This window comes from Ochotona curzoniae, unplaced genomic scaffold (genome assembly GCF_017591425.1).
Source record: "Ochotona curzoniae isolate NIBS_2020 unplaced genomic scaffold, NIBS_Ocur_1.0 contig_291, whole genome shotgun sequence".
Lineage (NCBI taxonomy): Eukaryota > Metazoa > Chordata > Mammalia > Lagomorpha > Ochotonidae > Ochotona > Ochotona curzoniae.
Window position 1 is genome coordinate 16493052 of NW_024465649.1, and position 15818 is coordinate 16508869.

General features: G+C 36.8%; 1 protein-coding gene across 1 annotated transcript in view; it reads left to right on the top strand.

Moving 5' to 3' along the window:
- AGBL4 (AGBL carboxypeptidase 4) overlaps positions 1-15818 on the top strand; it is a 1125681-nt gene that overhangs the window by 645875 nt on the left and 463988 nt on the right. The window lies entirely within an intron of this gene.

The window sequence follows — 15818 nt, forward strand, 5'->3', positions numbered from 1 at the left end:
AAAGGAGGAAAGGAGGGAGGGATGAAAGAAGGAAAAAGGAAGGAAGGAAGGAAGATGTGCATCTGGAGGAAATGTAGAGTTGAAAACAGCAGAGAGCAGGTAAAAAAAAGGATTACAAGATAAATTGACCTTCCGGTAAAAGCAACTTGAGCAAAAAAAAAGTTCATTTTCTGTGAGAAACTAGAGTAGGAAATCCATGGCTATCATTGTAGCTTTGCTCTTTTAAGCTTTAGGAAATCACATTCTTTCAGCTTTCTACTCTGTCGTTCATGGAATGTGGCCCTCAATCTTGTTTTCTAATACAGAATTCTATCATCACATTCACATTCCAGGAAGCAAGCTCAAGTAAGTGGAGGATAAATGAAGATAACCATTAATTTGATGTTGTCAGTTCATAGAACTCATGTCTCATTTGACCAGAGTGGGGAAAAAAAAATAAGTCTTTATTCTGAGAGGCCCACAAGCCAGCTAAAATGTGGTAGTTCTTAGCTATGGTGGATAGTTGGTGTGTATTAGGTTCAGCCTGCATTCTCATCCATGGAAAACCTAAATTTTGCTCCCAGGTCTGACAATAAACAACATATATGACCTTGGATGCAGCATCCCCTTCCTGGGGAAGTAGAATTTTCAAATTATTTTCTGAGGAATCCCTCACTGGTGAAAAAAACACAACTTGAAGCCTCTGCTCTAATTCAGATCCTCTAAGAGGCACTGCAGTGGTATATATAACAAGGTGAGACAGGTCTATGTATACTTGTACAAATGTGTTTTATATCATAGGACTTCTGACAGGTTCAAATAGCTATAATACTTCTGAAAGAATAAAATTGATGCTCTTCTGAGTTACTTACAGAGTTAGTGGTCAGAATAAGCATCATGGAAAAGTTGGACTTTCCTTGAAGCATGGATAGGATGGCTGAATATAGGACTGTGGATAAGATAGTCCGTAACTCAAGAACAGTTTGTATCATTAAATGGGAGCTGTCAGAAATCTGGTTTAATTGGAATACAAATTTCATATAGAGAAGTATTACTAGATGACCATAGCCATGAAGATTGGGGCCAAGCTCTGGAAAGCCTTGATTATCTTATTATTATATGCCTTATTTAGATTCAACATATGAACATTTTTCTATATGATTCTCTTTTTAAAAATATACAACTTTATTTACAAATGGTAAAGCAACAATCACTTTTCATTACACTTGTTTTTAAGTTTCTTCCTGATAGAAAAAAAAAATCACCAGCAGCCTCATTTTTACCATAAGCCAATCTACTTACAAAGTGATATTTACATTCTTTCCTTCATTAATTGCATGCAAAATAGATATTTAAATTCCTTTGAAATTATAATTGTTTTTCTTTTTTACTTTGTCTTTCTTTTTTAAAGATTTATTTTATGATATTGTTTCATAACCTCTGGGTTTTCCCCTTTCCTCTCCCAAGTCCCCTTCCTCCACTGATTCTTTCCATTTTATTACAACAGTATAGTCCTTCACAAGCAGTCGTAAGTCCATCATTGTATCTGACATTGTAAGCATGGACGATGAAAGAGAGTCCAGCATCCTATTGTCAAGATATGTTTAATGTTTTCATTGAGAGTCTTTGATTTGGTAGTGGAGATACATGCTGCATTGTATCTTCACATTTGTATGTGATAGTCCCTATTACACAGTTACTGTATGTCCCCACAAATGAAAATTCCTAAAACAAAATCAGTAACAGGAAAAAATAGAAATTTACAACAGCATGAAGTTAAATAACATACTACTGAATGACTAACGTATCACTGAAGAAATGAGAAAGAAAATCAAAAACCTTCTTGAATCAGTGAAGAAGTTAAAAAAAACTTTCGAAGAAATGAACATTTAAAATAATTATCAAAATCAATGTGATATATTAAAATTGGTATTGAAAAGGCTATTGATCTTATATTTTGCATGCAAGTTGCCTTGCATCTGAAAGAATGTTTGATAGCTTTCCTTTTGGGATTGGCTAATTTCATTGAGCGTAATGGACTCTAAATGGGATCATTTTGTTGCAAATGGTAGAATTTTGTTCTTTTTAAAGGCTGAATGGTATTCCATGGAGTAGCTGTACCACAGCATTTTTTATTAATTACTCATTTATTCATTACTCATTTTATTTATTACTCATTTATTCATTATTCATTTATCTTGAAGGGCATCTGGGTTGTTTCCATGTCTTTGCTATTGTAGACTGTGCTGCTATGAATATAGGATTACAGATCCCTTTCTCATTGGCAGATTTCATTTCCATTGTGTATAGTCCCATAAGTGCGATAGTTGGTCATACAACAGTTCAACATTCAATTCTCTTAGCACTCTCCACACTGACTTCCATAGTGTTTGTACTAGCCTACAATCCCATTAACAGTAAAGGAAGCTTCATCCATACCAGCAGGTGTTAGTGAAGTTCTGAATGTAACCCAACCTCACTGGAGGTAGGTGATACTTCTATGTTGTTTTCATTTGTATCTCCCTGATGCCTAAGGAGCCTGAAAATTTTTTCATGTCTATTAACCATTCAAATTTGTTCTTTTGAAAATGTCTCTTCATTTCTCTCGCCCATTATTTCTTTATAGAATTCTTTGTTTTCTGCCATTGATTTCGATAGCTCTTAGTAAATTCTGGATATTAGTCAATTGGTTGTGCAGTGTGCAGATATTTTCTCCCATTCTATTATTTGCTTCTTCCCCTTATTGACTGTTTGCTTTGCTGTATAGAAACTTATTAGTTTGATGTAGTCCCATTTATTTGATTTGGCTTTGACTACCTGTGCTTTGGGTGACTTATAAGAAGACTTTTAAAATTCCTATATCTTGAAGAGTGCCTCCTACATTTTCCTTTAAGAGTTTGGCGGTTTCTGGGTGCAGATTTAGATCCATGCTCCATTTTAGAGCTTACTTAGTTTAGGTGAAAGATAGGGATCTTGTGTCTTACTTCTGGATGCTGCTATCCGAATGTCCCAAAAGCATTTGCTAAAGAGACAAACCTTTTTCCCTGGGTTATTTTCAGTTTTTGTGTGGAATAGTAAGCTGTGCATATGTGGACTTCTTCTGAGGTTTCTATTCTGTTCCATTGATTTTCTTCTCTATTTCTGTACAGCAGATGGTTTTGATAACCACTGTCCTGTAATATGTTTTAAGGTCTGAGATTGTCATTCCTCAGCTTAATTTTTTATTATTTATTTATTTATTTATTTATTTATTTATTTATTTATTATTTTGCTTCAGGATAGCTTTGGCTATTCATGGTCTTTTGTGTCTTCAGTTGACCTTATGTATCATATTTTCTGATTTTGAGAAGACTGTTGGAATTTTGATTCAGATCATGTTGAATCTATATAATACTTCCAATAATATGGATATTTTAATGATGTTGATCCTGCTGATCTAGAAATATGCTGTTTCTCCATCTTTTAGTCTCCATTATCTTTTTTCAATCATCTATAATTTTCATCATAGAGGTCTTCCATATCTTTAGCCAGGTTAATTCCAAGGTATTTAGGTTCCTCTAAAGTGTTTTAAAGGGGATTGGACTGCCAAGTTCTTTCTTGGCCTTGGAGTTATTTTCACATAGTAGTACTAGTGCCAGTGGTTTATGTTCATTACTTTTGTATCCTGCTGCCCTGCCAAATTCTCTTATGAATTCTGATAGTCTCTTGATTTAATCCTCTGGTTCTCCTGTGTAGAGAACCATGTCATCTGCAAACAGGGGTAATTTTAATTAATCATTTAAATTTGAATTTCCTTAATTTATTTTTCTTGCCTTATAGCTCTAGCAAAATTTTCAATAGTATATTGAACAGCAGGTGAAAATGAACAACCTTGTCTAGTTCCAGATCTTAATGGAAACGCATCCAATCTTTCTCCATTTAGTATGATGCTGGTGTTGATTTTTTATTTATGTTTTTGTTTTTGTTTTGTAAATTACCCTGGTTGTATTGTAGAATGTTTCTTCTATTTCCATCTTGTTTAGGGTTTTTAGTATGAAATGGTGATGAATTCTATCAAATGCCTTCTCTGCATCTATCAAGTCTATTGTATGGTTTTTGTATCTCGGGTTTTTGATGTGGTGTATTATGTTTATTAATTTGTGTATGTTAAGTCATCCCTGAATGCCAAGGATAAATCCCACTTGGTCTCTGTCTGATGTACTGTTGGATTCTGTTGGCTAGTATCTGTTGGCAGTTTTTGTGTCAATGTTCATTAGCAGTATTTTCCTGTGGTTCTCTTTTTTGGCTGTATTTATATCAGGTTCCTGTATCAAGGTGATATTGGCTTCATAGAAAGAATTTGGAGGGATTGCCTCCCTTTCTGTTGTTTTGAATAGTTTGTGGAAGGATTGATGAAAGTTCTTGAAACATTTGGTATGATTCTACAGTGAAGCCATCTGGTCCAGGGCTTATCCTGATTAGAAGGGATTTAATTACTGATTCATTCTCAATCTTTGTTATGTGTCTAAGTTATTAATTTAATTATTATTTAATTTTGATAGATTGTATGTATCCAAAAACCTATTGATGTCTTCTAGGTCTTATGAGTTGTTGGCAAGCATTTGCTTGTAATAGTTCCTGATTGCTCTATGTATGTCTAAGGTGTCTGTTGTGTTTCCTTTTTGTCTTTGATTTTATTGGTTCATATGTTCTTTCTCTGTTATTTTGGTTAGTTGGGCTAGTGGAGAATCTATTTTTGCTGATTTTCTCAAAGAACTAGCTCTTTGATTCATTGATCTTATGTATTGTTCTTTTGGTCTCCATTTTGTTTGTTTCTTCCTTGGTTACTTCTTTTTTTCCAGCTAATCTTAGTGTTGCTTTGCTGTTAGACAGTTAGCTCATTTAATTGATGCTTTTCTAATTTCTTAACATAAGCATTGATTGACATGAACTTTCCTCTTAACACTGCCTTGATCCTGTCCTATAAGTTTTGATATGTTATATTGATGGCTTAATTGTCTTCAAGCAATTTTCAAGATTTCCCCTATAACCAATTGTTCATTTAGTAGCATAGTATTTAGTCTCCAGGTATTTGCATGTCTTTTGGGTATTTTGAGATACTTGTCTCCAGTTTTACTTCATAATTGTTGAGAAGATACATGATATAATTTTGATTTTTAAAAATTTACTGAGACTTGTTTAGTGCCCTATAACATCGTCAGTCCTGGGAAAAGATCCATGTATTGGTGAAAAAGGTGCATTCTCCATAAAATGAAAGGTTCTATAGATATTAAATAAATCCATTTGCATTACTGTCTGGGTGAACTCTGGTGTTTACTTGCTGAGTTTCAGTCTTGTTGATCTGTCCAATGATGCTAATGGAGTATTAAAGTCCCCCACTATTATTGTTTGGGAGTCTGTTTCTCCCTTGAAATCCATTCGTATTTGTGTCACATACCTAGGTGCTCTGGCATTTGATGCACATACATGTATTATGATGATCTCTTCTTATGAATGGATCCTTTGATCATTATATGGTATCTTTCTTCATCTCTTTTAATGTTATTCATGTCGAATTCTATATTTTATATCTGATATAAGAATGGCTACACCAGCTCATTTTTTTTCTTTCCAATAGCCTAGAATATATATTTTCATCCTTTCACATTCAGTTTCTGTATATCTTTGTTGTTGAGATGTGTCTCCTGTAGGCAACAGATAGTTGGGTTTTGGTTTTCGATCCAGTCCACTAATCTATAATATTTGGTTGATTCATTAAGCCTTTTACATTCAGGATTAATATGGGTAAGTAGTAATCTGGTTCTGTCATTTTAACAATGAGTTGTTCATTTTTTGATTTAGTCTTCTGTTGTAATTTTATTGAGGTGTTCTCCACTTATGCCTTTGGTTTTGGTAGGTGCTTTTTGGTAGGTGCTATTTCTTTTCTCTCATGAGAACATTTTTAAGTATCATTGAACACACACACACACATATATATATACATAGATATATACTGCTTAAGAAATTTGCTGTTGAAGAAATTTATTTCATTTTCAAAGACAAGGAAAGCTTTGCTGGGTAAGTTATTCTGGCTTGACGATTTTTCCCATTAAAATTTGGAATATGTCACTCCATTCTCTTCTGGCCTGTTGAGCTTCCACTGAGAAGTCAGCTATGAGCCTGGTTGTGGTTCCTCTATACGTTAGTTGATTTTTTTTCATGGGCATATTTAAGAATCTTTTCCTTATATTCAACTGAACAGAGCTTGATTATCATGTGTTGTGGTGAACATTGCTTGTCCCTCCTATACATTGTTTCCCATTTCTTTCTCCATATTAAGGACATTTTTGCTTATTATTTCATTAAATATATTTTCAAACCCAGCTTCTCTTTCTGTGTTATTTGGAACTCCCATAACTCTCATATTTGGCCTTTTAATAATGTTCCTTAATTCTTAGATACTTCTTTTAGTTTGACCCAATCTCACTTCCAGGGTTTTGATTGTTTCCTCATTGTGGCAAGAAATATCTTCCAATTCTGATATTATTTCTTCTGCCTCATTTATTCTAAATTGAGGCTTTCCACTGAAATTTTTTTTTTAAAGATTTATTTTTATTATTTTGTTATTGGAAAGGCAGATGTACAGAGAGGAGAGACAGAGAGGAAGATCTTCCGTCCGATGATTCACTCCCCAAGTGAGCGCAACGGGTCGATACTACGCCGATCCGAAGCCAGGAGCCTCTTCTGGGTCTCCCACGCGGGTGCAGGTTCCCAAAGCTTTGGGCCGTCCTCGACTGCTTTCCCGGGCCACAGGCAGGGAGCTGGAAGGGAAGCGGGGCTGCTGGGATTAGAACCGGCGCCCATATGGGATCCCGGGCGTGCAAGGCGAGGACCTTTAACCACTTGCGCCACCGTGCCAGGCCCTCCACTGAAATTTTAATTCTATTTTGTCCTTCAATTCTAATGATTCTGCTTGATGTTTTTAGTGTTGCTATTTCCTGCGTGACATATTCATTGAACTCATACATGTGCTTCTCATTGTTGATAAGAAGCTTTATAATAAGTTTTTTAAAAATTCTTTATTCCACATTTTCTCAATATATTCCCCAGTTAATTCTGAGGTTGGTAAAGGCATTTGCTCCTTTGCAAGGGAGTTTTTAGTAATATTCATTGTGTCTCTGTCTCTTCTTTTCCTCTTGGTCATTGAACTTTTATTTAGAAATTTCTTCTCCTTAGGGCAGGTTTCCAAACTGTGTTATCCACAGGCCTACAGTTTGGTTTTACTTATTACGGTTGGTACGCAGTTCTTTGTAGTCACTTGTGCCACTACCTCCTGTGAATTTCAGACCCAGGCTCTTGTGCTGTGCTTCCACCAGAGTCTCCATAGGTCCAGCTCCTGGCTCACCACTCTCCACTTCCTGTGATTCCAATCTATGGCTGCACCTTTGCCTGTACACTCTTTCTCTCATTCTTGGTTTGAGCAGTACCTATAACTAAGGAGATAACAGCTTTCCTGAATCACCAGGTTTTGATGGCACATCTTACTGGAACCTGCTGCTCGTTACATTTGTTGTCCACAAGGACAGCCCATCAGATTGTTGGGTTGGTGGAACCCATCAGATGGCAAGTCCATACTGTTTTCCTTGTGGGACATGTGCAATGTACAATGTGCTGTAGGTGATTTTGCTCCAGCTTAGCACATGCACAACTTGCTATTGTTCCTCCAGTGCCACTGCCTTTTCCCCAATAAACAGACTGGCAACTGACGTGGCACTAGTGGGGCTCTGGGTTTTCTGGTGGCTAGGTCTGGGGGTCACCTAGATCTATTTTGGGTGAAACCTGTAGGATACTAAGTTGGCACTGTTTTCCCTGGGGGACCAATGCAATGAACTGAGCTGTGAGTGATTTAGCTCCCAGCTCAGCGCCTGATTCAGCACATAACATTGTGTCCATTACTTTATAGGCTATGTTATTTATTTATTTTAAAAGTTATGAATTAGGCAGAATTTTCCAGTTTGCAAAACAAATCTAAGGCTTAATATATTAGTTACTTCACTAAGTTTATGTGACTAGATCACATCAAGGCCAAGATTTAACCTGTTACTTTGATGACACACTGAGGCCTAAACAGAAGTGTATGTGTGTACATGTTTAAATTAACTTCTATTTTAAGTTAACATGAATTATCTGTACATTTTGTGGATATATTAAAATATTTCAACAAATATTTGTGGTATAAGCCAATCATCCCCACCATTATCCCTTCATGTTCTTTTATCACAGATTGTACTTATATTACTGTTCTGTGTAACACCAGAATATATTACCTTCACCTGAAGGTATTTTGATATCTGCTGTCCAAAACCTCTCTTCTTCCCATCCACTAATCCCTATTTTAGGCTCAAATTAATTATATATACACATCAATATATTTAATTCTCATTTGTAAGAGAAAATATGCAGTTTTTTTACTTTGTTCATGTGGGAATGTTTATGTTTTTATAATTTATCTTTATATTTTGTATTCCTATATAATAATTGCAGATTTTAAAAGGATACAATGCAACTTTTCAACACACAATCATAGAGCAACAACTTATAAGACAGACTATATACCTTGCAGCTAGCCTATCCATTTCTTTGTTTATTCTACTATTTTTCTACTTTGTTTATTCTACTATTGTTCAGAACCTATGTTTAGAACCCAGTTCCTCATGTACAATAATATGCACCATCGTGAGCCAAATCACTACATTGTGTTGAATAAATCTTTTGGTAAATAGGTTCATGTTATCCAAAGCAGTACCTTAAGAAAATAAACTTAATGGAAAGGCAAGATGTACCTGTGTTGAACGAACCAGACAGGGAAAGCTCTGTGGCTGACTCAGTTCCCGTTTTGGACCTCAGAGCAGACACCTGAGATTTTAAGTGCTCTGGCATGCTTTTGCAAAGAGGACAATGCTCATTTACCAGGGCTTTGCATGCAGCTTTTCCAGAAGCCACCCCTATAATTAGTTAATCTTTCTTCCAATTTGGAGGGAGGATAATTACAAGTGGTGAGGCTAAACATGCCAGCATCCAGATCTTAGGGAGTGCATGCAAGAAGTGAAATTTTGAATTTTTAGTGCTGAAACTATTCATCACCATGGTCATAGCTGTAATTGATACTAATTATGTCATCCCAAATGGTATATTATGTTGTTATTCACCAGTAGTCCACTCTAACCCCACCAATCAAAATTATTTGAACATGTGATGAAATTGTGATCTGATATTTAAAATAAAGATGTATTGGGAAAGCATCTTTTTATTACATTAGTAACGTTACTAATGTGCAATTTATATAACATATAATTCACCAGTTGTTATGGTACAAGTCTACAGTTTTTCAGTAAATTTTGATTGTTGTGCAACTATCATCACAGCCTAGTTATATAACATTTCTGTCAACCCCTAAAGTCCTTTTTAACTCCCACTTCCACCTCAGGTCCTGGAGAAGTAACTACTTCTTTATTGCTTTCTGGTGCAATGCATTTTCTAATTTGTATAAATGGTACTATGTAATATGAAGTCGCATTTGCATCTTGCATCTTTCTATTAACATTATATTCTTGGAGTTTACCAATACTGAATCACATATTAACAATTGATTTACATTTAGTGTTCAGTATTACTCAATTGAAAGGACTGATGACATTTTATTCATTCCCCAGTTCATGGACGTTTGGATTAGTTTCAGTTCGAGGCTGCTAAGAATACTGCTTCTATCAACACTTATGTGTCTATCTTTGAGCAGACATGTAATTACATTCTCTTGGGTAGACTTCCAGAAGTGGAAATTGGGTTATATGGTAAATTTATGTTCAGCTTTTTAAAAAGATATATTAAACTGTGTTTCAAAGTAGTTGTTCCATTTTGCGTTTTTTGCTTTTTGAAGTATTATTTATCTGAAAGCAAAGTGACAGAGAGGGAGGTTGAGAGAAAAGCTGAGAGTGACAGCAAGAGATTAATTCCATCTGTTGATTCACTCTTCAAATGGCTGAAGTAACCACATCTGAGCCTGGCCAAAGTTAGCAGCCAGGAACTCCATTGTGGTCACTAATACAGTTGGCAGGGTCCAGGAATGTGTGCCTTCTTCCATTGCTTTCCCAGCACATTAGCAGAAAACTGATTTGGAAACTGAGTACTTGGGGCTCACAAGTTGCAGTTAAATCCATTGAGCCACAATTCGATCCCTCTGTGTTATAGTCTCATTGGCAAGATAAATAGGTCAACATGCTTTCCAACATTATATATATATATTTTTCTATATACATATATATATAGGATATATATATTCTATATATATACTCTCTATATATAGAATATATATTATATATATATATATCTTCAATTTGTATTGCCTTACTGACCAATTATCTTGATGATTTTATCATGTATTATTCAGAAATTATCACAAAAATCATAATCCATTCTAAACCTCATTTTCTATTCAAAAATCTTGGGTTAAGTGTCACTTCAAATATTGTGCTCATTTTATTTTTGTTTAGTTAGTTATTTGGGATGGAAAACAGATAGATGGTGGGGGAAGACAGGGTCAGACCCAAGATAACAGATAGAAACTCCATCTGGGTCTTCCATGTGAGTGGAAGGAATTCCAACTACTGGATCCAGCACCTGCATCCTCCCAGAGTACACGGTATTAGAATGCCAGAATTGGGAATGAAGCTGGCACTCAAACCCAGAGGCTTGATTATGGAATGCGGGCATCCTAAAAAAAATCATGTATTTCATGTATCCAGTTTTAAGAGTATAATGAAGAGTATAATGTTGCCTCCGTCCCTCCTTCATTCCCAACCTGGTAAACCAAAACCATTTCACTCTCATTGTATAAAGTGTGTCATTTGCATTCTTAAAATTGAACTTTGAGGGCTCTTCCTACATTCTGGTAAAAAATGTTTGGCTGCTGTATGCTTTGCAAATATTTTTCAGCAATCTCAGCCTGCCTTATTATGCATTTTCTCACCCATGTCCTTTATGGAACAAAAGTTTCTAATTTTGTTCTTTCATTTATCAGTTTATTTGTTTATAAATAATGCTTTTGTAGGGCAAAGAACTTTACATAGCTGAAAGCCATAAAGGTCTTCTTTTGTTATTCTCTTAAAATTTGTTTTAGCTTGGATTTAAGTCTGTAGACCATTTTTAATTAACTTCTGTGTATGGCATAAAGTTAGGGCATAAGTTCATGTATTTGCATATGTATATCCAATCATTGTAGTGACACTTGTTGAAAAGACTAACCTTCCTGCATAATTTGTCTTAGCAGCACTCTCTGATACCTCTGAATGCTTTTCACTATAATAATTTTAGGGATGTTTTAGGCTCACTGCAAATTTGAGAGCAGATACAGAGATTTCTTGTATATTCTTTGCCCTCCTGTGGCATGCATGTGTGTGGCCTGCTATCAGCATCCTCCACCAGTGGCTATACTGACACACATCATTATTACCTAGAATCCAAAATTTAAGTTAAGATTCATGATTGCTGTTCATTTTGTGGCTATAAATTTATGATAGTATATATCCACCATTTTAGTATATATTTCCACTGCTGTTAAATATCCTATGATTTACCTATTCATCTCTCTCTATGACCAACACCTGGAAACCACTAAAATTTTCTTATGTTTATAATTTTGTCTATTCCAGAAACTCACGTAGTTAGAATTTGTATAGGTATGTAAGATTAGTTTTTTCACTTAATATGGATGTAAGTTTCTGCCTTATCTATTTGTGGTTTAATAGTTCATTTCTTCTTTGAACTATGCATTATCCCATTGTCTGGACGTAACATGGTTTATTTATCTACCTCCTGAAGGACATCTTATTTGCTTCTAAGTTTTAGTAATTAAAGATTAAGCTATGAAAAAAAAATCAATGAGCAGGCCTAGAGCGGTAGCCTGGTAGCTAAGGTTTTCTCCTTACATGCACCAGGACACCGTGTAAGCACCAGTTCTAATCCAAGTAGCCCTGCTCCCCATCCAGCTCCCTGCTTGTGAAACGCAGTCAAGGACGTTACAAAGCCTTGGGACCCTGCACCCACATGGGAGACCTGGCCGAAAATCCAGCTGAGTTGGCTTCAGCTCAGCTCTGGCTATTGTGGCCACTTGGAGAGTGAATCATCAGATGGAAGTTCTTCCTCTGTATCTCTCCTCTTCTCTATATTTGACTTTTCAATAAAAATAAATAAGTCTTAAAAATTAAAAACTATCGGGCCCGGCACAGTGGCGCAGTGGTTAAGGTCCTCGCCTTGCACACCAGGGATCCCATATGGGCGCCCCCCGCTTCCCTTCCAGCTCCCTGCCTGTGGCCTGGGAAAGCAGTAGAGGACAGCCCAAAGCTTTGGGACCCTGCACCCGCGTGGGAGACCCGGAAGAGGCTCCTGGCTTCGGACCGGCATAGCATCAACCGTTGTGCTCACTTGGGGAGTGAATCATCGGACGGAAGATCTTCCTCTCTGTCTCTCCTCTCTGTATATATGCCTTTCCAATAAAAAAATAATAAAAAATAAATCTTTTAAAAAAATTAAAAACAGTGATCAGGTTTCCATATGGGCATAAATTTTCAGCTTATTTTGGGTGAAATAGCAAGGAGTATTATTGCTGGATCATATGATAATAATGTACTTAGTTCTACAGGAAATTCTCCAACTCTTTTCCAAAGTGGTGATAGCCATTTTGCATGCTGAAAGTGATGAATGAATGACATTCCTGTTGATCTACATTGCCACCAACACTGTGGTTGTCAGTGTTCTGCATTTTGGTCCTTCTGTTTAGGGGTGCAGTGGCATAGTGGCATCTAACTGATGCTCCAGGTCACATTCCTCTGATAACAACTAATGGGGAGTGTCTTTATATAGGCTTGTTTACTGTTTTTGTGTTTTCTTCGTGAGTTGTTTGTTAGGTTCTTTGTCTCTTTAAAACCTGTTATGTTTATATTTTGTACTGTTTGATCTTACTCAGTTTTGTTTTTCCTTTCTTAGTTTAACCAATTTTCCAAGGACATAGCCCTGTGTTTGCCTAAGTTGGTGGTTAGCTATAATTGGACTAAGTATCACTGTGAGGCTTCCATGTGTCAGTAGATCTCTGTCTAGGTAAGGCAGCATATTCAAAGTTCTTGACGTTTTCAAGCCTGCCTTGTCTTTTACTTCCCTTCCTGTGCACATATGTCCAGCTTCAAGTTTGGCCATTAGTATTTAGGTGACTGCAGTTGTCCATGATCTCTGCTGAGTCTCAGCCAGGAATATGCTTGTCTAAACACTGCCCCATCATTTTTTCACCTCTTTGATGAGCATGTCCACAGATATTATTGCTGCCTGTAGACATGCCCCAAAACTGCTGCCTTCTTTCTCTAACAGAAGCCTGGATTCACCAAGCCAGGGATAAAATGATGCGTGACTCCATGTGAAAAGGGCACAAAGTCAATCTCAGGGCTGGAGAGGTAGTGATATAGGAAGAAGCAGTGTCAGGTGGAGGCCAAGTCAAATGTGCCATGAATGCCAAGCATTATATCTTGACAGCCTTGAGGAACCAAGGAAGAGGGGCTCAACTCTAAAGTCTTCAGGGTGTCATTACTGGTGGTAGCTAATTTTCCTGACTAAAGTAGCTTAACTAATTCTGCCTATATGTAAAGTACCCCTTCCTTCCCACAGGCAAAGATATTTGTTAGCCAGTAGCACCAAGAAGAAAAAGTTGTATCGTATCATAGTGACAATGTAATGGAAACTCCTAGGAAAGCTAGCCTCTGTGATCTTGACATATCACTAAAATCTCTAGAAATGCCAAAAAACTATTTGAGAATCTCATTCAAATTTAGAAAGTATATTGATCATCCCCTGTGGGAAAGATAAGCATCTCTTAATCTTCCAGAAATTTGATTTTCAACCACTATTTACAGTGGTCTTGAAGGCAAACAAGGACTCATCTCAAATGAAAAACCCTCCAAAGAGCTGCCTACCTATAACTCTCTCATTAGTTCTATCTCCACTCTCTGGCCCCTTTGCTGTTTTAGTTCCTGAACAGGCCTGCAAATATACCAAGACCTTGACCACACACCCCATCATGTTTCTTATTTTCTCCAAATACGTCTCTCCCTTCTCTCAAGTATAGTAGTATAACGTGCTTAACTGAAGCCAAGGGTTTACATGCTTCTAGGTAAACTTACTTCAACTTATTTTAATATCTCTTATGTACTATATAAAATAATAATCTACAAATAAGCAAGATTAATTATTGCCTGCATTATTCCATTTTCCTATAAGGATTATAAACAAAGTGTTTTTTTTTTAAATCTAGCAGTTAGTTGGATTCCACAATGAGTGAGAGAAAATCAAATTACAGAGTGGAAAATGTACAAAAAAGAATGTTTGGTGGGGAAGGATCAGATATTAAATGGGAGACTGCAGTGAAGACCATAAGTTATAGGAATCCACACTGAGAACCCAAACTCCTGTTGTGAGATTGGCCACCATTAGCAATCCTTGGGCTTCTGGGAGGGGGATGAAGGAAGTAATTTTCATGAAGTCACAGTTACATTTGTTAGCTGGCATAGGAAAGTGCTGAATGATGAATGCAAAGTGATAGAATGGAGAATATGGTATAATCAGAGAAAGTCAGGGAGCCAGAATAAGGAGAAAGAGGGGTCAAATGGAAAAATATAAGGAGATGCATAAGAATTTAAAGTATGTACTTGGCTGATTCCATTGCCCTCTTTGTGTGAACTTGCGTGGAAAAAACAATCTCCAAAAGGAGCTGGAAGGTGACTCATGACATTGTGGGCTGGAAAGTCAAGGAGAAGAGGCTGGAGAGGACCAGCAGAGTCTGACCAGTAGGACAACTTCAAATCAAGCAATCTGTTCTTTCCATTCCTTCCCCCTCTGTTTTCTTTCCCTTTGAAATAGACTCACAACCAAGCAAAACTTAGAGCTTTTGGCTCTCTCCCCACAGGCCACTTCACAGGTCAACATTCTCCTGGTATAGTTTTTGTTCTTCTTTCCAAAAACACTCCAAATTTAATTGAAGACAGATATGTCCTCTCAGCATCTTACTGAAGGATTCCCAGTTTATACCACTGATATAAATATACCCTCTATTCCAAAAATTAGTCCTGGGTGAATGTGACCTTGTAAAGAATATGCTAAAAATTATGACACCTTCCCACCCCGTGCCACTACCACGTCTCTATTCCCCACCTAGCACATGGGGCATATGCCTGCATGGGCCAACCTAGGCTTAGCAGAACCCTGCCTCATCCCTGGATTCCCTAGTTCAGTTAGCATCATCAGCACTCCAGATGACCATGCCAGAGACCTGTCCCAGTTTGCTCTTCCTTTTCAGCTCTCCTCCCCTATGCTGTCATCAAAATCATCCTGGAAACATGTTTTGAACTTCGTGTCTGTATAGCCTTCTGCCACTCCTAGTTTCTGTCTTCTGCTAGATTTTTGTATACTTTCTTCTACCATGGAGGACTTTGGCTCATTCCTGTCTTTGAACTCCACTAATGAATAAGTGGTCCATTTAACAGCCTGATGGTAGCTTAAGACGAAATACCCACTGCTTTATATGGTACATAAGGACTTTTATAATCTGGCTGTTGACTGCTTCGGTCTTTCTCTGGCCTAATCACATGGATTTTCTCCCTTACATGTACATACTTTCTTTTTGTATTACCCTTTACCTAATAACTTTTTTATTCCACTTCCAAGATCCTAGTTAAACATCCCTTATCTATCAGAGGATTCTTCTTTGAAGCACTCTTCCATGGACTAATTCCACAGACTTTATAATATATTCTGTTTCGAGA